Source organism: Hyaena hyaena, unplaced genomic scaffold, assembly GCF_003009895.1.
Source record: "Hyaena hyaena isolate Hyena2069 unplaced genomic scaffold, ASM300989v1 scaffold_145, whole genome shotgun sequence".
Lineage (NCBI taxonomy): Eukaryota > Metazoa > Chordata > Mammalia > Carnivora > Hyaenidae > Hyaena > Hyaena hyaena.
In genome coordinates this window covers 748,558-771,532 of record NW_024080777.1, presented here as the reverse complement: position 1 = coordinate 771,532, position 22,975 = coordinate 748,558, and the positions used below count along the sequence as shown (strand labels likewise).

General features: G+C 36.4%; 1 long non-coding RNA gene across 2 annotated transcripts in view; it reads left to right on the top strand.

The window, feature by feature from the left end:
- The first annotated feature begins 479 nt into the window (after window positions 1-479).
- LOC120236127 overlaps window positions 480-22,975 on the top strand; it is a 278,998-nt gene continuing 256,502 nt past the window's right edge. For both annotated transcript variants that reach the window (XR_005529580.1, XR_005529581.1), the window contains exons 1-2: window positions 480-648; window positions 7,593-7,667. This is a non-coding gene — a long non-coding RNA (uncharacterized LOC120236127). The remainder of the gene's footprint in view (window positions 649-7,592; window positions 7,668-22,975) is intronic.

Genomic DNA, 22,975 nt, shown 5'->3' with positions numbered 1-22,975 from the left:
TAGAAATAAATAAACATTTAAAAAACTGGGGTTAACAAATGTGACATTGACATTTACTAATCAGTATTTGACTAAGAGCATGAGTTTGTTATGGGCTATTTGGCTTTAATCTTTACATAAGAAAGTGTGGTAGGCAGAGCGAGAGTACCCCAAAGGTGCTCATCCCCTAATTTGCAGAACTGGTGAATATGTTCTCTTAGCTGGTAAACAGTTGGCAGATGTGAGTGGTTAAGAATCTTGAGACGATTATACTGGGTTGCCCAGGTGGGCCCAAGGTGATAACACAGGCCCGTACAAAGGAGAATCCCTGATTGCTGAGGTGGACCCAGGATGGCTACGTGAGTCCTTCGAAGGGGAGAGTAACCTGACTTCTTCCAGTGGTGCTGGTGTAATCAATAGGCCTTTATAAAGGGCGGGGGGCGGGGGTGCTGCAGCTCACGTGATAGCAGAAGTTCCGGTTCTGGGAGGTTGTGGCTGGTTCCGAAGCTGGAGGAAGAGGCCGTTTGACGCGAGGTACGGGTCGTCTGTAGACACCGAGAAAGCAACAGAAGACGCTCTCCTCCCGGAGCCCCCAGAGCAGAACGCAGTGCAGCAGATGCCATAGTTTAAGCACAAAGAGACCCGTTTTGTCTTCTGAGACCCTGAACGGTAAGACATACATTTGTGTTGTTTTAAGCCCCGGAATTTATGTTACTTTGTTCGTAGGCAGAAACTAATAGAGACAGAATGTTTGTTTTTCCTCTCCAGTATCTTTTTTTTCTTTTAAAATGGGAGAGCATGGTGGTGGTGTGTGGGCCTTGTGAAGCCTTCCCTGCCTCTTTTTTTTTTTTTTAAATGTTCTATTTATTTCTAGGAGAGATAGAGAGAGAGACAGCGTGAGCAGGGGAGGGTCAGAGAGAGAGGGAGTCACAGACTCTGAAACAGGCTCCAGGCTCTGAGCTGGCAGTCAGCACAGAGCCCGACGCGGGGCTCGAACCCACGAACTGCGAGATCATGACCTAAGCGAAAGTCGAACGCTTAACCGACTAAGCCACCCAGGCGCCCCAAGCCTTCCCTGCCTCTTATTATATTCCTTCTAAGGCACCTCTTTGAACTCATGGGTATTCCTGGATAGTGTGTAGCCTGTACCTCTTATCCCAGAAGTCTGCCCTGGCTGCCCTGTGTTCTCTTCTTGGTGCGTTCCCATAGTTTTTCCAGGTGCCTCCCAGCCACTAGTCCCTATGCAAGGGCAAAGCTGTGCCCCTCCTTGCGGTAACAGGAAGCTATGATACACAGCATAGGTTACAAGAGCTTGGAAACGATGTCAGGAATGTACCCTCTCACTAGGGTTGTCTCTTTGCCTCTCAATCTACACCTGTTTCCACTGTGAAAGGTAAAATAGTCAGGTGGGCCTTATGCTCTTCCTCACCGGGTGGACCATGAACTTTTGAACTGGGCCGAACTGCAGATACGCCACAGATTCTGCCCAAACACCTGCAACTTACTATGGTAATAAACTTCTGCTTGGTGATGGCCTTAGCAACCAGTTAAGTGTAGGCAGTATTAGATATTTGCAGCCAACACCAATCATGATTCTTGGTAAACAGCTGAAGGAAGGTTTTTCCTTTCTCCTCATTCCAATTAAAAACAACAACAACAACAAAATCCTAGTAAGCTTTCCTGTTGATGGGTCACAATTTGGCGGCCACCTAGAAATGTGCTCCTGGATTATAATTCTAAGACCCCAAACAAAAGCTTTTGTTTTACTTTTTCAGTTCTTTTTTTCTTCATAAATACTGCAACCTTGAAGCCCTTCTTCTTTCAGATCAGAAGTTTTAGTCCTGTCTCTTACGTTGAAGACTCCACATATTTTCCCCCTTTACTCCGATGGTTACAATCACCTAAAATAGATTTGTAGTCATGGTACTGTATCTGCAATGAAGAGTTTATTTTACATTTTTATTGGGGTCCTTTTGTTTCCTCTTTGTTTAGGCTTGAGAAATACGGGATGCTAAGTTTAACTGAATTTCAGATGAACAATGATGTTTTGTTATAAGGACATCACATATAATATTGGGATTTCTGTTGAACTGGTATTTAAATTTATTTCAGTTTAACTTGGAATCCTGTATTTTTGTTTAATCTGGCAGCCACGTTTTTGTCGCAACCTTCTGATTCCAGGTTTTGTTCTGGAATTCAGCTTTGTGTAAAAAAAAAAAAATCTATATTAAGCCCCTTTGTCAATCGAGAGAAAAGTCTTTTTACGAATTATTACTTGCAGAAACTTAACACCTGAAAAATATCATTCTTTATGACTGCCAACATCCCCCCTGTTAACTGTGATAGTATACATAGCAATAGTACCAATAGACTTCATAACAGAAAAACTACCAGCATTTCTTATTTTAAAACACCAGTAATTAGAAATAGCAAGTAATTCAAATTCTTTGACGATTTAATAATTTTAGATATAATTGACATACAACATTATTAGTTTCAGGTGTAGAAAATGATTTAATACTTGTATATATTGTGAAATGATCTCCACAGTAAGTCCGGTTAAAATCCATTACTGCATCAGTTCCCAACTCTTTTTTACTTTTATTTATTTATTTTTTAGGACTGTTAGGGTCTCAATAACTTTCAAATACACAATACAGTGTTAGCTATAGTTACCATGTTGTCCATTACATTCCAGGACTGACTTCTAACTGGAAGTTTGTATATCTTGATGCCCTTCACTCATTTCCCTATTCATCCACCCACAGATACTTAGGATGCTTCCATATCTTGCCTATCATAAATATTGCTACAGTGAACATAGGAACGAAGGTATCTTTTCATATTAGCATTTTACCCCCATTGGGAAACACCCAAAATGAAATTGCAGAATCCTGTGGTAGTTCTGTTTTTTGTTTGAGCCTCCATATTGTTTTCCATAGTGGCTGCACCAACTTACACTTCTACCAGTAGTGCACAAGTGTTTTTCTCGAAGTCTCCGCCAATACATGTCCTTTCTTTCATAGCCATTGTAACAGGTGTGAAGTGATAGCTCTTTGTGGTGTTGATTTATATTTCCCTGATTAGTGACATTAAGCACCTTTTCATGTACCTGCATGTCTTCTTTAGAAAAACACCTATTCACTTCTGCCCATTTTTAGAAAATGTTTATTTTAAGAGTGCATCAGCATGGGGCAGAAAGAAAGGGAGAAAGAGAATCCCACGGAGACTCCTCACTGTGAGTGTAGAACCTGAGGTGGGGCTCCATCTCCTGAACTGGAATCATGCCCTGGTCACTTAACCAACTGAGCCACCCCGGTGCCCCTGGATATTAATCTTTTATCAGATACATGATGTGCAACTATTTTCCCACATTTGGTAGGCTGACTTTTCATTTTGTTGATTCTTTCCTTTGCTATGTAGATGTGGGTTTTTTGTTTGATGTGGTCCTGCTTGTTTTGATTTTGCTTTGCTTTTGTTGCTTTTGGTGTCAAATCCAAATACAGTTTTGTTCAAGGATATTTTGAAATAAAAAAATACTTAAAAAGGGTTACAACTGGAACAGTTTGCTAGCTTTTATTGAGTTACATATAACCAAAATGAAATGGATACATTGTGTGCTAAGTTGTAAAGGACAAACGAATCTTTAATTATTATTAAATGAATCCTCAACTATTCTCCTCTTAATCAGTGTTCAAATCAGTTATCAAAATGACATACCAAAATCTTTATTCGGATTAACTTCTTAAAACTACACCTTAATTTATAAGGCTCATTCAATATCAATGATATCAAGTAAAATTGGTATCAACATTGTGTGTGTGTGTACAAAAAGATCCAACTTCAAAAACGTGAAAAACGTTACTTCAGAAAAGACTTCCAGATTGAAATTCCATTTAAAAGCTGATAAACTCTAACTGTATTGAAGATCTAACATCATTATATGTAGGTCAACTCCTAATTCTCCTGATAATGCTGCATCTCTTCATGTCTTTTTCTCTAGGCACACCTAGTGACTTCGCCCAGCATCTAGGATTCTAGGCCATAATAAATTTTTAAATATAGTCAACTACCTCACAAAGGAGAGACTAAATTTAGGTCCATATTTATTAGCTTTAACTATGAAGGCTATGTGTCAACGTTCATGACTTATTACGAGTTCACTTCTAATATGTGGCCAGTTCAATCATTTGTAACCACCTTGTATTGTCCATTAATTGGGTCATTCTGTCATTCAAATAAAACCAGACAGAATGATGATTTGAATACCTTTAAACTGTAAAACTTCCAACAACTGAGAAACTCTTTGATGCAGATTTTTATAGGAGCCTTGAATAAATATTTGCTCCCATTTACTTGACACTTAAGTTCAAATTAACACTTCTTGATCAGCTGCCTCTTACTTCAGTCTCCAACTATGAAAAATAGATAAAAAGCCTCTGGCAGCCTAAGGAAGTTCTCTTTATTGACTAGAGCTGAATGATAATTCACCTCCTCAGCATCCTTGAGTACTCCAGAAACCTCTGAACCCAGGCATTATCAACAGGTTTCAGAATTGTGCCAGTTTGTGTCCCTGAATATTTAAAGCAACAGCTATACTAATACAAAACTTCTACAGCCTTTAAAGGACTACTGTAATATTCTGTAGGTTTTTCTGATAGTAAATTTGGGGTCTAGCTTTTCTAACTTGCAGGGTCTCAAGGTGTCTGAGATCCCAAATCAACACAGGTGAAAGTTTTATACAGGTTGCTGAAGAGAACCTGTATTTAGCATTGAGCTGCTCTTAAAGGCCAATTGCAATACCTGGGGCATATTTCTAGCAATAGATTGAATTTAACCATATATTATTTTGTTCAGCTAGTTTTTCTCAGGGCTTCAGTGATCCATTAACCTTTTTGTTTAAGATAGTAACATGGGGCTGCGTAATCAGATGGTGTTCTCTGTATTTTAGATATAGATGCAGTGCGTTTATTGCTGAAGGCAGCTTTAGCAAAGTCTATCCTATATTTTGCATATTAATCAAGGTAGCAGGCAGACGTTGCTGTTAACTTTTACGAACCCAACAATGAACCAAGTATATTTATTACTGCCAATTTTGTTTCTAAATCCCTTCTTTGATTACTAAAACACTATAAGCATGTGTGCCCATAGCTTTTTATGGAATCATTCAATTTGTATTATTCAAGATGTGTCTTTTTTCCATTAAATAAAAATAGTCCAATTTCCAACTTTGCTAAAACATTAAAAATATGTTTAGACAGAAACACTCGGCAAACAATCCTAAAAAACTACCTTTTAAAAAGTGAGTACCGGGGCACCTGGGTGGCTTAGTCGGTTAAGCGTCTGACTTTCGCTCGGGTCATGATCTCGCGGTTCGTGGGTTCGAGCCCCGCGTCGGGCTCTGTGCTGACTGCCAGCTCAGAGCCTGGAGCCTCTTTCAGTCTGTGACTCCCTCTCTCTCTGACCCTCCCCTGCTCACGCTGTCTCTCTCTCTCTCTCCTAGAAATAAATAAAACATTAAAAAAAAAAAAAAGTGAGTACCTTCTCCCTTTTGGAAGCATTTGCATGCTAACTAAAAGTGCCTTTGTGGATATAGGAATGACCAGTCTCCCAATAAGTCAGACACCAGGGTCCATATCATGTATTCTACCTTTGTCCCAAAGATAAATTGGATGTAATAATCTTTAATTTTTTTGTCCATATCATGTATTCTATCTTTGTCCCAAAGATAAATTGGATGTAATAATCTTTAATTTTTTTATGTTTATTTAATTTTGAGTGTGGGGGTGGTGCAGAGAGAGGAGACAGAAGCAGGCTTAAAACTCTGAGCTGTCAGCACAGGGCCTGATGTAGGCCTCGAACACACGAACTGCAAGATCATGATCTGAGCCTTGAGACCAACTGATTGAGCCATGCAGGTGCCCCTGATTGTAATAATCTTTAAGTTCTGTATGCCATATTTCAAATTTTCCTTCAGCAAAGGGGCAGGGTATAGAAAGAAGGTAGGAAACAAAGGCTAGCGCAATAAAAATGACCATAGACTTTTGAATTGATCTGTCTGGTTTTGAATACCACATATGTGTTCTTCAGCAAGCTCCTAAGTTCTTGGTTCTGAAATTTCCTTTTTCACATAATGGGGATAACTGTACTACTCTAGAAGGTAGATTGTGAGAATAAAATAAACTGCTGCAAATGAAGCAAACCAAATTAGTTTCTTCTCTCTGTGCCCCGCCCCCCACACCATGATTTCATTGGGAAGTAATGCGATGTCAGATGAAATCCTGACACAAGTTGTCTAATGTGATGGACAGCTTCAGAGTTGGGTGCTTTGGGGCATCAACAATGTAAAGGATGGCAGTTCTTTCCCTTCAGTTTTTATCTGTTTTTATACATGGTATGAGAGAAGGCAAGTGAGCAAAGTGTCAACTACTGGGGGTCCTGGAAATAGCAGAATGCATCCTAATTATTACTGGAAAGAGTGAAGAAAAATCACACATATGAAAATTATCTTCTCTATCCATCGATTGTGCTAACAACCTATGAGATGCAGACTTTAAGGTCTGGTTCTTTCAAAGTATGGCATTAACTTTTTCAAAATATTTCTGCGTATATAATAATCAGTGAAGTTTGTTTTTGACAAGGTCTTCCTCATAATTTAGAGTGGTTTTAAGCATAGGTATTAGAATAGAGCTTAGCTTTTAAAAATCCTAAGTACATAAAGACTTCTGGACTTAAATGTTTTTTCTGGAGCAATTTTTAAAGCAAATATTACATTGAGGTAAACCTTTATCAGTGTAATACATATTTAAATATTTGCCATTTTTCCTTTTAGCAGATTATTTGACTAAAATAAGTTGTGGTATTAAAATATGAATTCCAATGAGAAATTAGCTTATAAAACGTATTGATAAAGATATTTTCCTGGATAAATAGTACTGATGAGTTAATATTGTATCCCCTACTCATACCTCATGAATTTCCTATAGGAATATGAAAATTGTATGTTTGAATTCATAAGCCACTCTATATTTTGTATAGAATAGATTTTCTTTCTATTATAGGGGAAAATGACTAAGAACCAAATTCTGACCAAGCTTTTAACTATAAAACTTTAATAAAATCTCATTAGAATAAAGATTTATTATGATTTTTTCAAGGATCTAGTATACAAAATATCTTTTATACTGGGGTAAATATATCATTTGGGGGTGATCTGGATATCCATCTTGATTAACTGAGTAATAGAAAAAGAATTATATGTGCACCTGACAAAACTTTTATTAAAAGCCAGCCTTTATATTCTGAAATAGTTAAAAGTTGACAACATTAAAGGAAGTATCCAGTATCTGTCCTGAATTCCGTATTCTAATTGCATATTAATATATAATTATAGGTTATAGGAAGCCATCCTCAATCCAGTGTATTGTGTATTTGTTGAATTTGTACTATGGGGCAGGCTGTTGCTAGGTGAAGATTCAAGGATGATCCAAATCCTTGGACACAAATCCAAACTGTCTATAACTGTACTTTTTCAGTGTTTAGTCTTGCTTGATAAAGTTGCAAGTGTGGATAAACATGAATAAGCTTTTTGATATTTTTTTTTTCTTTTCCAGGCCATTGGATTGGGAATAAAGAACAAAACCATCTTCATCAGAGAATCGTTATCAAGAAAGACTACATGGTAAATGGTAAGTCAATCATTGCTTTCTACTACCCCACCGGATAGAGGTAAGAGAATTACTTATTCATTAATGCAATTAATATTTGAGAGTCTTATAAACAGAACAGAATGATTGCATTCTTAGAATGCATTTATATCTCCGATAACATGATGAAATTGTTTAAGCATGAAATGGATTTGACAGCAGAGAGCCTTATTTCCTTTTCAAACAAGCAATAAAATCTGTTCTATTTGTTTGTAGTAAAACTCCTTAGAATGCTGTAATCATAATCCAAATACAGACTCAAAATTCAAATGAAAAAGTGTTCTTAGATTTCTTTTGTTAACATGAGCACTGCAGAATCCAGCCCAATTTATACTCCTCTGGACACAAAAATCCCTGTATTCTATGTGCAGTGACCTCTGATGTTGAGCATGTGGAGTTAGGCTCACCCTCACAGTCTGGGGAGACAGTCTTCCACAAGATGGCTCCTATTTCCTCCACCAGCAAAAAAGTGGGGATTCCTAGAAGCCACCCTCCCTTCTGATTAACAGACAATGAATTCAGAGGTACCTAATAGCCCTTCAGGTTGGATAATTCACTAGACGAATTTATAGGGCTCAGGAAAACTATACATAATATTCTAGTTTTATTGTAGCAAAAAGGCTACACAGTGGAACCAGTCAAAAGGAGAGATTGGTAATGTAATGTCTAAGAATGTCCCAAACGTGGTACTTGCATTGCCCTCTCCCATGGGTTTCGGCGAGGTCACCTTCCCAGAAGGTTGATCACACTGATGTGTAAAAGCATGCCCAAAGTATTGTCACATGGAGAAGCTCTCCATAGCTTCAGGTGTCCTGAGCTTTAACTGTGGTTTCGTTACACAGTCATAATTAATCGACTTATCGATCATGAGGTTGACCTTCATCTCTCCCTCTCTTCTTCAGAGATTGTATCTATATCATGTGTCTCAAAGTTCTAATGTTTGGTGCTTCTCGCATGGCCGGCTACCATCCTGAGTGATCTACATCTTTGTGCAAATTATCTAAGGGCCCATTTTGAGTCCCATCACTAGTGGAGACTCTTAGGGTCTACCGTTAATAGCAAAGACTCTACACTCACTGGGGAAATGCCAAACAGGGAGAGGCTGCCTCCCAGAAGTGAGAGGTAAAGGACAGCTAAATTATCATGAATAGTATCATGTTTAGTAATTGATTCTACAAACCCAAATAGCCTCATTCTCAAAGAAATGTTCAAATTGTTTCTGGAGCTGTTCTCTGCATCTCCCACCCTCCCTATTCCCCCAGTTCCTCTTGATTCTGTAACACTGCCTTCCCTGACTGCAGAATAGCTGCTTTGGTTCTTTTTCCCTATTTTCTGGCCAAATATCCATAGCCTTCTAATTTGTTTTCTGTCACTCAGATCTCTTCAAACAGGCAAGTATTTTGCTACTAGAAGGAAATTGTTCTTGTTTCCTTAAAAATCCTTAGTCTCTTTATTGACACACAAAATGTCAGACTTTTTTTCTTTGAAAGTTGTTTGATCAATCCATAAACAGAACACTTTAAATATGTTTATTCTACGTCTTCAGCCTCTAAATGTTATTAATACAAGGTAGATATTCATCCTGCCTTAAAGTTAATTTGGTTACATATATATATATACACACACACACACACACACACACACCCATATAGTATATTCAGTATCTAGGCATCATTTTTGTTTTATTCACCTTGACATCTAATACTTCATGGATATATTACATGTGTGTCTATAATAGTGTCTGGCTCATAAGCCATGTGGATATATTACATGTGTGTCTTATTGTACAGGTCTTCAGTGCACAAATTTCAAAATCTCAAGGACCAAATATCTTTTAATTTCACTAATTAGGGGCATTTGTTAAGAGTCACCACAATATAGGATCTATAAACATAGGTAGATGATTCAGATACTAAGCAGCCAGAATTATGAAGGTAGAATCAATCCATACCTATTACTATAATCATTAATGTATGTCCATGTTTCCGTATATATGGGTCAAAATATAAAGCTTCACTTAATTCAACTTTTCCTTGAACTTTTACATATTTTCCCCCTTTATCATTGGAAAGCCCAAAGCTTTATCACTTCCTGTATCTAGGGGCAAGCTGAATGGTGCCCATTCTTCCTTATGGTATGTTTCTGTAACCCATGCATCAAATGATACAGTTAATCAATACCGACAAATCAAAATGTAATTGTAGAAAGGAAATACAAAATTTCAATCATGCAAAAAAAAAAAACAAATTATAACTTGTTTATGATACTGGTCATGAGAGCTTGCCAGTTTTTATGTTCTCTTCTATGTCTTTTTGCCTTTACTCAACATCTAAACTGGTCAAGGTCTTTTAACCAATGAGTCTTGGGACATTATGCTTTTAATAAGGTCTCAAAACTTTGTGGTCACCTTTTAACAGTGGGTATTACTGTACAAGTAGGCATGCCAGTGAATCATCTAGAATTCTCCCTATTCTTTGATTGGTGTGATAGCATTAGATTTTCCCCTGATTGTCAAGATCAAGCACTGTAGTGACCTTGAATTTTTTTGTTGTTGAGCCATTGTAAAGAGAAACTAAAAGTTGGCATGTGGTCTCTGATAAAAAGGTACCTCTCCCCTGAAATAAATGGTGGAGTTTTTTAAACTGTAACATCCCCACCCAGTATTGGGTCAGAATTTTAAAAAAAAAAGGGGGAGGGGAGCAAAAACCATTTTAAAAAAGAGGCCAGTGCTTTACAAACCAATATATTGGAAAAGAGATCTTGAGATCCAGCTGGCATCTATAGATCCTTGTGTGAGTAGCTCTTGATAAATCCAAACTAAGATTCTGCCTCCAGGAATTATTAGATCCCTTCATTATTATATGCAGAAGTGTTTGATACTATAATATTATTTAGTATTCATTCTTTGATTTCTATTCTGGAAACCACTTTTTAGAAAACCATTGGTCCCAGCTTCTTCAGCTAGAAATTTCAATCTGTTACTTATACTGAAACCATATGGAAAACTTCATCTCAATCTGGATTCAATTCTTTTTCAATCCCACGTGTTTCTTAGATGGTTGGCAATTTAGAAAATCCCTGTAACTCTTCGAGAATTAAAGACTTCTATAAAGCTCCTCAGGCTACTTGGTTACCTAAATCTAATCTGAGTCTACGGGACTGTAGATTATGCATTTGCTATAGGGACTTTCCCTCCCATGGAATCCATTTGGATGGTGTATTACTGCATATCCAATCAACGCAAGAAAAGAGTGGTCCCTCCAGGAAAAAAAGAATTTAGTTGCCAAGAATGCATTATGGAGTGTTGAAAATAACACTTCAATGTAATTCTCAGTCTCTCACCTGATAAATATCCAAATCTTCACATAGGAGACCTTATAAAGCTGCAAATCACATTTCAGGTGCCTTTGGGAACAAACTGGCAGAGGTATTTTCCTACAGTATTCTTGGTCTACATCAAAAGTATCCTTGTTCAGTAAATGTTACAAAGATACTTTTAGAATAGGTCTAAGAATGTTCTATGTTTGTGACTGTTAATGTTAAGAATTTAGGTATTTTGGTTTCTTCTTTATGATTATTCAACTATCTCATTCTGTGGTCATATAACTCATGATGGCTTTCAGAGCTTTGCCTTCAATGGGGAATTTATAACAGGTGGCCACAAGAAATGTGAACCACCAAGCTGTTGCACACGTGTACAATATTCCAGTATTGGATTATTAACTGGTTTTTATTTTTCTAGTCCCAATTACATCAAAGATCCACTTCCTTGAACTTCTAGTAATCTTCTGACCTATTCAAGCTGTCCAAAGTAAACTGATCTAGAGAATAAATGTATTGAGACTGGGTGCCTCACAGGGTTTACTGGAAGATAAGGGAATGGGGCTTAGGAAATAGGCAGGAAAAGTGAATGCTAGGTGCCAAAAAATAGTCTAAAATGTCTTATAAAAATGGGTTATTTTTCTGTTGATAACCATCTGATGTCCTCAAAAGTGCCAACACCACTCAACACAGTATCACTTCATTAAACTGGGGGTTTGACATAGTTCTAGATCTTCTCCTGTTTTACTATGGTATTAATAGTCTTAATTCAAGAACAAAAGTGAAAAACAACGTGTCATTTACAATGGCTTGGGGGAGACTAGTTTCAAAGATAAAACTCAGTGCTTAATTTTACTAAATGATAAAATATTACAGAAAATTAGGGAACATACCTTAATTTGAAGTAGAGAACAACTGTTTGAATGTAATCTGTTAATCTCTGTAGATAACATCTTCTCTTATATAATTAGGGAGCACCTAACAGGCTAGCTGATTTGATGTTTAAATACTTTTTAAACCCCCTTATGTAACTGCCTTGAGGAAAGTTCTAATACTACTTAATAATATGGCATGCTTTTCAATATTTCACTAGAATCACCTAAAACTCCAGAGAAATCATGTTCTTTATGGGTTCCATAAATGGTGTCATTTTTAAGAGCACAATTTCAAAAGGCACATATGAGAATATAGTGATATGACAAAATCTGTCTGGGATATTCAAACAGACACCTAAATCTCCAAGGGGCTGGGTAGAGGTCAACATTTATACAATATTTATAATAAAAAGCCCAAGAAACATCTTGCCACTATTACATTTCATGTACATCACTACATTATCCGCCAGGAAGCTGACACTTTTACTAGCTGAGATATTGCTTCAAAATCAAGCTCAAAATCAAAAGCTTCTTTTCCTGCTTAGAACAGAATACCCTGCAAACACCATCATCATATTTCAAGTTGTGGGCTGCTTTGTTCTGTTAGAAATCCTTCAATATTCAGGTGACATAAGCTAATTCTGTGAAATCAATGATAATTAGCTAACTGTTGCTAAATTACACACAACACAGACAAATTATCATTAAGGGGAGAACTTTTGGTTAGCATTTTAATAGTGTGGGGTATAAATGGTGGCTGTGTGGTGAGCCAGAAGGTAGAGTAAAAACTGCACTTGTTCGGAAGTTGGAAATGGGAATTTAGTTTCCAGTGTTCTTCTCACCCTTGTGATCTCGGCCACATGTGTACATGACTGTCAACTAGAAAGTACAGGTTAACCCTATTCAACTCTGGAGTATTATGCAAATATAACTTGTTAAAGAAGCTGTACTAAAACTAGAATGGAAATTCGGAGTTCAAATTCCATGTTAGGAATATAGGAAATAATGGCGCAGAAGAGGTACCACCTAAATGTCTGTCATTGCAGACTGTGACCACTCCCAATTGAGCAGAAATTTGGTTTTATTCACTGTTGAAGAGAATTATGCATCACTCACAAATGTAAAGATCAAAAAAATTTAAATCTCAGATTCTAACATACAAGACTCATGAAGTATGAGACATTATTGAAATTAAAGGCAAGAAATTACGGGTAAATGGCAGTGCAGGTAGGCAGGTCCAACAGCCTATCTTTTTATTTTTTATTGAAAAAATCTGAGTTTATTTTGAGAGCAAGAAGGAGAGAGCAAGGAAGCGAGCACAAGCGGGGGTGGGGTGGGGGTGGGGGCAGAGAGGAGAAACAGAATCCCTAGCAGGCTCTGTACCATTAGCACAGAGCTCGATGTGGGGCTCAAACTCCTGAACCATGAGATCATGACCTGAGGAAGATCAGGAGTCTGATACTTAACCTACTGAGCCACCCAGTTGCCTCTATGCAGCCTATCTTTCCACATAGATGTCAAATACATGAAGCAAAGTCATCAGAATCATTGTCAGGTTCTGGCAAACAGAGTCTACAGCTGCCAAGTGAATGGTTTTCTGGGGCTGGAACGGTAATGGGGCCCATGAACTGGAGAGTGGCAGTGATTACATGACACTGTAAGTACACTACAGGCTACTGAATTGTGTATTTTTAAACTGTTAGAAATTTCATGTTCTACATCTTCATAACAATTGGTTATAATATGAAACAAACCTAAATAAGCGAACACATTAAATTCTGGCAAACTCGAAGTCCAAGTGGTCTTTCTAGGAAACTGTCTCAATTATTTAAGGAAAGAAATTCCAAAATTAGTTTGTTTATCCAGAACTTATGTTAATATGTTAGCTTGACCTTGATGTCAATACTTGATATTAAAGGTTATTTGGAAAGGCTACCCCCAAGCACCCCTCCTTTAGTATATGGATTTTTTTGAGTCAAAAGGAATAGGAAACTAGCAGAATCATGGAAAGCTCTTTACTTCCCCCTCACTGCCTAAAAATACAGTAGAAGATTCCCCTTTGTTTAGTAAAAAAAAAAAAAAAAAAAAGCTGGGGATTTCCACTTTGAGAGTTCCCTGTGTCAGAGAGCTGCTCAGACAACTGTCACCTGAGAGACCACGTGCAAAGCAAGGCATTGATTATTTACCACATGTTTTCTTGGCTCTCCTTCCTCTCACTCCTCTCCCTGTCTAGAAACCCCAATCCCCTTTTACTTAACCTTATTATGTAAGCCTCAACCATCTGTCCACCCCCTTGAGCCACATTTTTCCTTGAACTCTCTCACTTAGTGTCCTACTTTGTTTTGTTAGTATCTGTCTTATCAGTTTGCTTCATGGGGCCCAGCACTGAGCCCAGAAAGTAAGCGAGATATTACTGTGTTCCCTGGCAATATTACAAAAGTACATCACAGACTAATTTCCCTCAGGAACATCTAAAAACCCTTAAAATATTATCAGAGGAAATGCAACAATATATACTGAGAATAATGTCCTGACGAAGTAGGCTTATCTCAAGAACAGCTTAACACTCAAAAATTATCGGACGGAGATTACCACGCTAACAGAGTAAAGGAACAAAACCACGCAACTTCAATAATTTCAGAGAAAAGCACAGGAGAATTTGGAGCACAAAACTAGCGTCCTGAAAAGATATCCTAAGGCTGTGATGTAGGCGGCCTTGGTGTGTGTTCTCCGCTTCTAATTGTGAATGTGCACTTGTGGGGTAGGGGGTGGGGCACAGCAGCGTAAAGGCAGGAAAATGCTGGTGGGTAGCCACTGGAATGGATAGGAGACCTCGCAAGCAGAAGGAAAGCCACTAAGTTATGAATCCCAGGTACATAGCTCCATTTTTTCACAGCTATCAGAGGCAGATTGGTATCTTACAAAAAACAGACCAAATGGGAGACCTTATAAAAGATAGTGACCAAATACAAAGATCAGATGAAATAAAAATTAAAAGGAAGTTAAATGTTCTAATTACTATCTACTGTCTAGTATAAGCTTTGTCAAAAATACTTAAAATTGTTTTTGATTTTGATATGTGGGGTTGATATGAAAATACATTAATCATATTTCAAAGCAGCAATCAAGTAAACTATAAACTTATAATTCATCGGGTAAATGGCATTTGTTACTGTAGTCATAAATTCAATGAATAACTCCAAGGCCACAGGTTGAAGAAAAGTTAACAACAATTACTATATCAATTCTAAAAAAAAACAGTTTATACACAGACTTGACTTTTAAAAACATTTTAGTAACATCACAGATCAATTGTTGACAATCTCAGAAATTAAGTTTGTCAATCATTCTTGCTAAGAATGATTCTGAAGACTGAAGTGACAATTGATTAGAGTATATAAAAATTACATCTCTATGCTGTAAAGCATGAACTAATTTATAAGGCAAATATAGAGCTATCTCCATGTATGTATATGTTTAGACATGCATACATACACTAAATAAGGCTTTATGCTTGCCTCTTAAAACATGTTGAGCTTGTTACTGCTTTTATTTTGGGGGGACAAACCTGTTTTGTATATATAGCTACATACGTACGGTACGTAGTGTGTATATGTAACCTGTGCATTGTACGTATAATCTATTGTGCCTATACATTCACTTATTCTGGCCTCTGTTATTTGTCATTCTTACCTTGGATCAAATACACAATATTTTCTATCACTTGATGTGACTCAAATATAATAGCTTTCAAATCCTCGTGAAAAGAAAAGCAGTTTACTATATAAACATTATCTGAGGTCAACTATATTATAAAAAAGAAAAAAGTGAAAAATTTATTGTTCCCTATAGCAATCTCAGCCATAAATCTCTATTCTGGTAAATATCAGTGGTTCATATTAATAGATTTCAGTTAGCCAGTGCTACAACCATTATATGTAAATTGATTACCTTTCTAATTGTCAAATTTCTTTATCTCCAGTACTTTCTCAGTAGAAGCCAAGCTAGGGCTTAAACTCAAAATCCACGCTCTCTCACCAACTTCAAGTACTTATCCTCTTGTATTAACTCCATGTAAACCCATCGTTTGAGCTCCAGATTATTAGGGGACAAATTATCTTCCCACATTGTCATTCTAAAGGAATTTGTCAATTTTTAGACTTTGTTTTCCATTTGGTGAGATTATATGCATTTCTGCCTACAAAAGCAATGGGAATAATCCTGAAATGCAAAGCTGAGATACCTTTAGTAAGTTGTAAAGGATATTGAAGGTCTAAAGGCATTGGTTATTTTCTTAATCTTAAAACCAGCACATCTTTAATGTGCTTGGGCAGAGGGGCAGCAGCATGTGAGTTGTTTGCAACGACTGTCAGCTGATGATCAAAAGAAGGGTGAGAAGAAAGAAGTTTCCTATTTTAATAATCAAAACCTAATCTGTTTCCAACTGATAAAACATGTAGCATTGCATTTCAGAGTAACATAAACATGAAAATAAATATTATCATCCAAAGGCACATGGCCTCAACAGAGCAGAAAAAAGTCTCCAGTAGAGCTAAATGCAGTTAGGTTTTAAAAAATGGCAGTCTTCTGGCCACAAGAATTCCTTATACGTTAACTGAGAGTCTAGTGGCCAGCCTTCTAAATTGTGGTAGAGTGTGTTTTGTAAAGTTGCCACACTGCTGACTGCTGCAAAATAAATATGCACAGCTTTCATTCATTAAAAATATGAAGTGTATTTCACCCCTTTGAAAATTCCTTTATGGTTCTATTATTACCTGTCTAAATAGTAGAAATCTGGCTAGGACAATTCAACAATCTTCTTGAACATCATTGTTCTGACAGTCTAGGAGTCACAGGCTTACATCGACAATACAGTCGCAATACATTGCGAATACATATTACATGGCGTATTTGCAACCGCCTTGTTAACCCCATTTGACAGGTAAGGGAAAAAGTCAAGAAGTGTTAGTGTTCTACTTTAGGTCTAATATCTGGAAGCTGCCTATAGCTTCCTTTGTGGAGCATGTTAGAGCACTGCATTATCATAAAGGCCACTGAACGTATTGCATGAGTATTTTCAGGAGCTCATCAGAAAGCCTATAATGCGTCCATATGCCTGAGTATGTTAACTATGCCTCAGTATCAATACACTGGGAGAGCACCATATGGCTCTTTGATGGAATGTAATGGGAAATGACAGCCTGTTTGAAGATGCTCTATCACCATTTTCATGAATAATACATTAGAGTAACAGGTATAATCAGTGTCATTTAAGCCTGTGGCCTCCGGAGACACAACAGCAGCATGAGAACTGGTGATTTTTTCTGATGTTTTAAATGGGAATTTTATTTCAAATATTATTATTCACTCTTTTCTTTAAAACAAGGTTAAATTTTCTATGCAGAAATTTAAAAAATACAGTATTTTAGTAATTGAAGGTCAACTTGGTTTGTACTCTTGATTCAAGTCTGGAAACTTAAAAGGCTTAAAGGTAGATATATTTTAAATATTTAAAATTTCACTTTATTACTCATTCACTGGACAAGTGCTTCACAATGAGTTATTGATGTAAACTGTTAAAATCCTGACAGTCTTAATACTTCATAGCAGACATTAATCTGTTATAATAAGCCTTCCATGTAAAATACAATATAACTCTAATTTTAAAATTGAATCTATTTTCCCATTAATTGGTTCCAGCAAACACCTTTCAGAAATATGATGAAATCAGTATGATTAGATATTTTAACAGAAGAGTAAATAACTGTTTTTAACCTACATTTGCTTAACATGAATCATGGATTCTTTTTCTAAAAATGAGAAGAATATTAGCCTCATAGCAAACTAGGTGCTAGCTAACGCAACCCTGAGAGCACAAATTGCTTTTAGTTTATATCCATTAGTCAGAAGAATGAAAGGAATGCTGGTTTTAAATGGGTATGCAAGCAATTTCTAAAGTTAATCCCGTGGGAGAAGAATTGCTGCATTCTCATTTCTAGATTCCCCCACGATGCATAAAACAAGACTTTACATGTAATGTGCCTAGAAATATTATTCCATTATATCACATTGAATGGAAAAGTAAGTGTATAATTTTTTAATTGGGGGGTATCCTACTTTCTGTGTATATTGAAACCTAGGTCATTATGATGGGTACTCTTGGTATTAGCATGTGGCTTAAAAGGCAGTATACTGCTATGTTCATTGTTCCAAATGGCATATTTTAACTAACTAGATCATGTAAAATAGATCACAGTATAGTAACCATTAAATCCATTCTGCAAGAGGACACTTTTCACCAAATAACTTGATATTTATCAATAAACTGGTAATAGATAATAGAAATCACTGGATGTATGGGTCATGTAGATCTTCTGGTCTCTCCCTTCCACCTAAATCTGAGTCCCTTTAAAATTTTTTTTAATGTTTAGTTTTGAGAGAGAGAGAACGAACAAACACGGGGAGGGGCAGAAAGGGGAGACATAGACTCTGAAGCAGCCTCCAGGCTCTGAGCTATCAGCACAGAGCCCGACACAGGGCTCAAACTCAAGAATGGTGAGATCATGACCTGGGCCAAAGTCAGACGTTTAATGGACTGAGCCACCCAGGTGCCCCATGAATCGCCTAAATTCCCTAAAAAGAGACCAGCTATTTGAACCTTGTTAGTGACTGTTGCTTTAAGTTATTGGTGGCAATTGGTTACAACAACAGTTGGAAGCCAGTATATCCTTTACTGTCCTACATCTACCTAAAACCACCTTTCTTTATATAATAGAATTCATCAGATCTAATGTTCATTAAATACATTTTATTTTCTACCTAATAAAGACCAGTGCTAGAAATACAGCAAGAAAGTCAAAATAGAAATCATGTTTTTTCTCATCTAGCTCTTAATCTATGAAGTTCAACTTCCAAAGTATATTTGAGAGGCAATCTTGCCTCGCCGTTTCTAGTTCTCTACATCTCTATTGTCGTTGTGTTGTGGAGGCTACTGGGAAAAGCTTGAGGTAAAGATTGAGTTCTCTTAGGCTTGGTTGTACTGTTTGGCTGGAGTTGGAACATATTCAGGAAATACTTAGTGTCTATTGAGTAAATTAAGTCATCATTTATTAAGCATATAGTTCTAGATGTCACAGGTAACAATAGTGAGCTAAACACATCCTCTACTATCATGGAACTGTTTACTATCAACTTAAATAATGTATTAATATTGGATGAGTTACTGTCTCAGATGTTCTAAAAAGTAAAAACTCATTCCTTTTAGATAAGATAAAGACATTATGCCCGATGTTTTCAAATGTTGATTACATGGCAAAAACAGATGGGTAAATTTGTTATGGTATTGATTCATTTGATTAAATTTTGGTAGGCAATGAATTGGATTTTTCTCTCTACTGAAAAGCAACTTACTATTTTTAAATTTTCCTAATACTTTCGTTAAAGTATGTGTTACATTGAGGTCTTCAAAGTCTGTTTCATAAAACTTATCTATAAAAATATCACAAGAATTTCAAATTGTGAGGAACTCTCCATAAACTGTTTGTTTATATATACCTGTATATAAATAGTATACATATAGTATATAATTTTAATGTTTATTTTTGAGAGACAGATGTAGGGAATGAGGGGGAGACTGAGAATATGAAGCAGGCTCTGTCAGCACAGAGCCTGATGTGGGGCTCGAACTCTTAAACTGTGAGATCATCTCCTGAGCCCAAATCAAGAGTTGGACGCTTAACTGATGGAGCCACCCAGGTGCCCCATCATAAACTATTTTAAAACTGTGTGCCATACTTTTGTACTTTCCAGGATTAGTCTTACAATTTGACACTCAAAATAGATTTTTTTTCTGTTGGAAGTAAAGTAATATTTTTTTTTTCTCAGAGCGTCCCAAAGTGGTGCTTGGTTGACAACTATAAACTTGGATTGAAACTAAGACATCAGTTGCTTAATGCTTCTCTGCCAGTAAATGATGGGATTGACCTTTACAAGCTCAGTTATATAACTTTTTATAACTTATAACAATTATGTTTAAGAATGTTGGATTCGATAATATCTAAGCAATGCAATTAGAGACTATTTTCATAATAAATTTAGGCTTCTAAAATTTAACTTCTATTCTTATTCATTATCAGTCTGATATCTACTATTTTCTCCCATATGTTTTATTCAGTTTCCCTCATAACTGTGTCAAAGAAAATTAGAATTGGTGTTAATCTTGACACTGCCTATAGGTTTGTGAATACATTCCACAAGAGAAAAAAAAAAGTTGAGATCAGTAATCTTGGAAATAGCATAGCACCATCCCAAACTACCCTGTATTTACCAATGCCATGGACCCACTGATCTTTTACCTCAAAGATTAATACTGCAATTTATCCCATCAATAGGTATTCTGATGCAAACATTTGAATAGATACACATTTGATAATTCAGTAGCCCAGGCAGATACAAAGGCTCTTATGGTAATAAATAATTCAGAGAGGCTAAAGATCCAGACAAGGTACAAGGAGAAAGAGAGCTTCTATTCTGTGGAGTATCTTCTAAGATTATGAGAATAATTGCAGCCACCTAATGTGGGATTAACAATTAACAACGAGATTGACACCTACCACTTTATTCTAATGACTCCTAGCATTAAGCCAAAAGAGATGCTGAAATCACTGCTGACTGAAATGTCCTGAAATTTATGAATGAGCCAACTGCTATTGCTCCTTAATATTTGTGTAAAAGTGTTGCCAGAGACAAAACAACTGTTTCACCTGTGAAGGTGTTTTTGATCTATTGATTCCTTAGTGTTAAAGAATCATTGTATTCAAGCCCAGAGCTAGGAAGAAATGCCAAAAAGATAAGAATTTGACAATCAAATGATTAAAAATTTATTGCAATATCACAAGGTTAAGGATATTAAGGCTAAGAATATAACCTCCTTAGCACAACTGTGCTAAGTGTACCCTGTATTCCAGTAATTAATCTACTATGGAGATTGATTTTCACTAACAAGGGATAAACTTCTGCATCATCATTAGTGGTACTAAATTTGAGACTTGAATGCTGATTGGCACCTTGGATTCTCTAGATAAGTCTATTGCAATGTTAATCTGGAGAAGCTACAGTTTAAGACCTCACCCTAGTGGGTAGCTGGTCTCAAATATCCAAAATTTAGAAACGGCTGCAGGAATTTTTACAGGTTCTAAATTTGTAGCCACTTTATTCATTGGGTAGCTTAGAAAAATACTTGAGCAGTTATTAATACATTGCTGAACAATCAGAATACATGAAGGTGTCTGCAGAAAAATGGCCACCAATAGTTTGTATAATACTGTATGTAAACAAGTAAAAAAGAGGATGGATGAAAGAATAAAGCTCTATTAAAACTAGCCCTATGAATTTTGATTGTAAATCATATTTTGCTTCACTACATATGTATCTGTTAACAATCACAACTTAAAGTATCTGAGCAAAGCTGTGTTCTATTTAATGTTGTACTATAACTAAATTTACTGTAGGGAAAGAAAGGTAAGATTTGTAGAAATTCTGCTTTAATATTCTCAAATTTATTTTCCTCTTAACATAACCTTTCTCAGGAAATTCTGAATCTGACTCCAAGAAAACCCCTCTCTTCTAAACCATATGGATTGAATAACTGAATCCCAGGCAAAGTAAGCAACTGGACAGGTGTTTCAAGTGGCTGGTGGTGGGTCAAATTAGCACCTGTAGGTGGCTCAGTTGGTTGCGTGTCCTACTTCAGCTCAGATCATGATCTCACAGTTCATGAGTTCAAGCGCCACATTGAGCACTGTGCTGACAGCTCAGAGCCTAGAACCTGCTTCACATTCTATGTTTCCCCCTCTCTCTGCCATAGCCTGCTCATGTGCCCACGGGTGATCTTTCCCTCTCTCAAAAATAAATTAACATTAAAAAAAAGAACTTTTAAAAACATAGAATTTCAATAAGAAGCTTACATGAGTAAATACCCAGGCTCTTACACTTTTTCATGTGCACATGCCTGTGTGTATATGTGTACGTCATATAGTAAATCCTGGAATTTTCTCAAAGGTGGTATTAACTTTTTACCCACTTAATTATCATTACTCTAGAATATCTCTATCACCAGGTTTTTCTTTGTTACCTTTTGGTCTCTCTTTCTTTACATCTTGACTAGATAAAGAATGTGAAAAATTCAATAACTTATTTCCTCCATCTTTTTTTAAACCTCACCTTCTTGCTTAATATTTTCCTTTGACCTTTTGTATATTCTGTTCTCAGTGAATAGAAAAATAAACAGAAATGTAGAGATTCTTAAGAATGAAACTCTGGAAAGGCATCTATTAGTTTTAGAGGCAGTGAAGTTACCAGTCTAAAGAAGGATGTTGTCACATAAGAGAGGCAGGAAGTGGTTAAAAGATCAACTTTGGATCAACATTTTCTATAGTAATAACAAAATCCATTAGTTGTAGGATTCCTAGTCAAAACATATATAATACAAAGATTTGTACAGTCTTTTAAAATTTGTTTAAATAGCTTAAATGAAATATACACATCTTAATTGTGTAGCTCAATGAGTTTTGACAAATCTATACACCTATGCATTCACAACAGTATTCAAGATCTGCAACGGCTGTATCAACACAAAGTTCCTTTCTTCTATTCCAAGTCAATTCCATATGGTCTTCACCCACAGCACAAAGGGACATATTTTTGTTACCATACATTACAGTTGTCTTTTCTAGAACTAGGTAGGAGTCATACTGCATATTATTCTTTGTGTTGGGTTCCTTACACTTGGTTTGCATAGATTCTTTGTTGTATAGATCAGTAGCTCATTGATTATGTTTTGAGTATTTGATTTTTGATTGCTGTTCAGGTCATTTCTAGTTGGGGGCTACTAAGAATAAAGATTGCACAAAATTCTAAGTTTATGTGGAGGGATAAACGTTTCCATTTATCTTTGGTAAATACCACAGAGTGGGATTCCTGTGTCATGTGGTATGTGTATGTTGAACTTTTAAAAAACAGCTATGGTGTTTGATAAAATGAGTATGAATTTTTATATCTAGGACTGAAATGAGTGTTTATTTGTCTACATTCTTT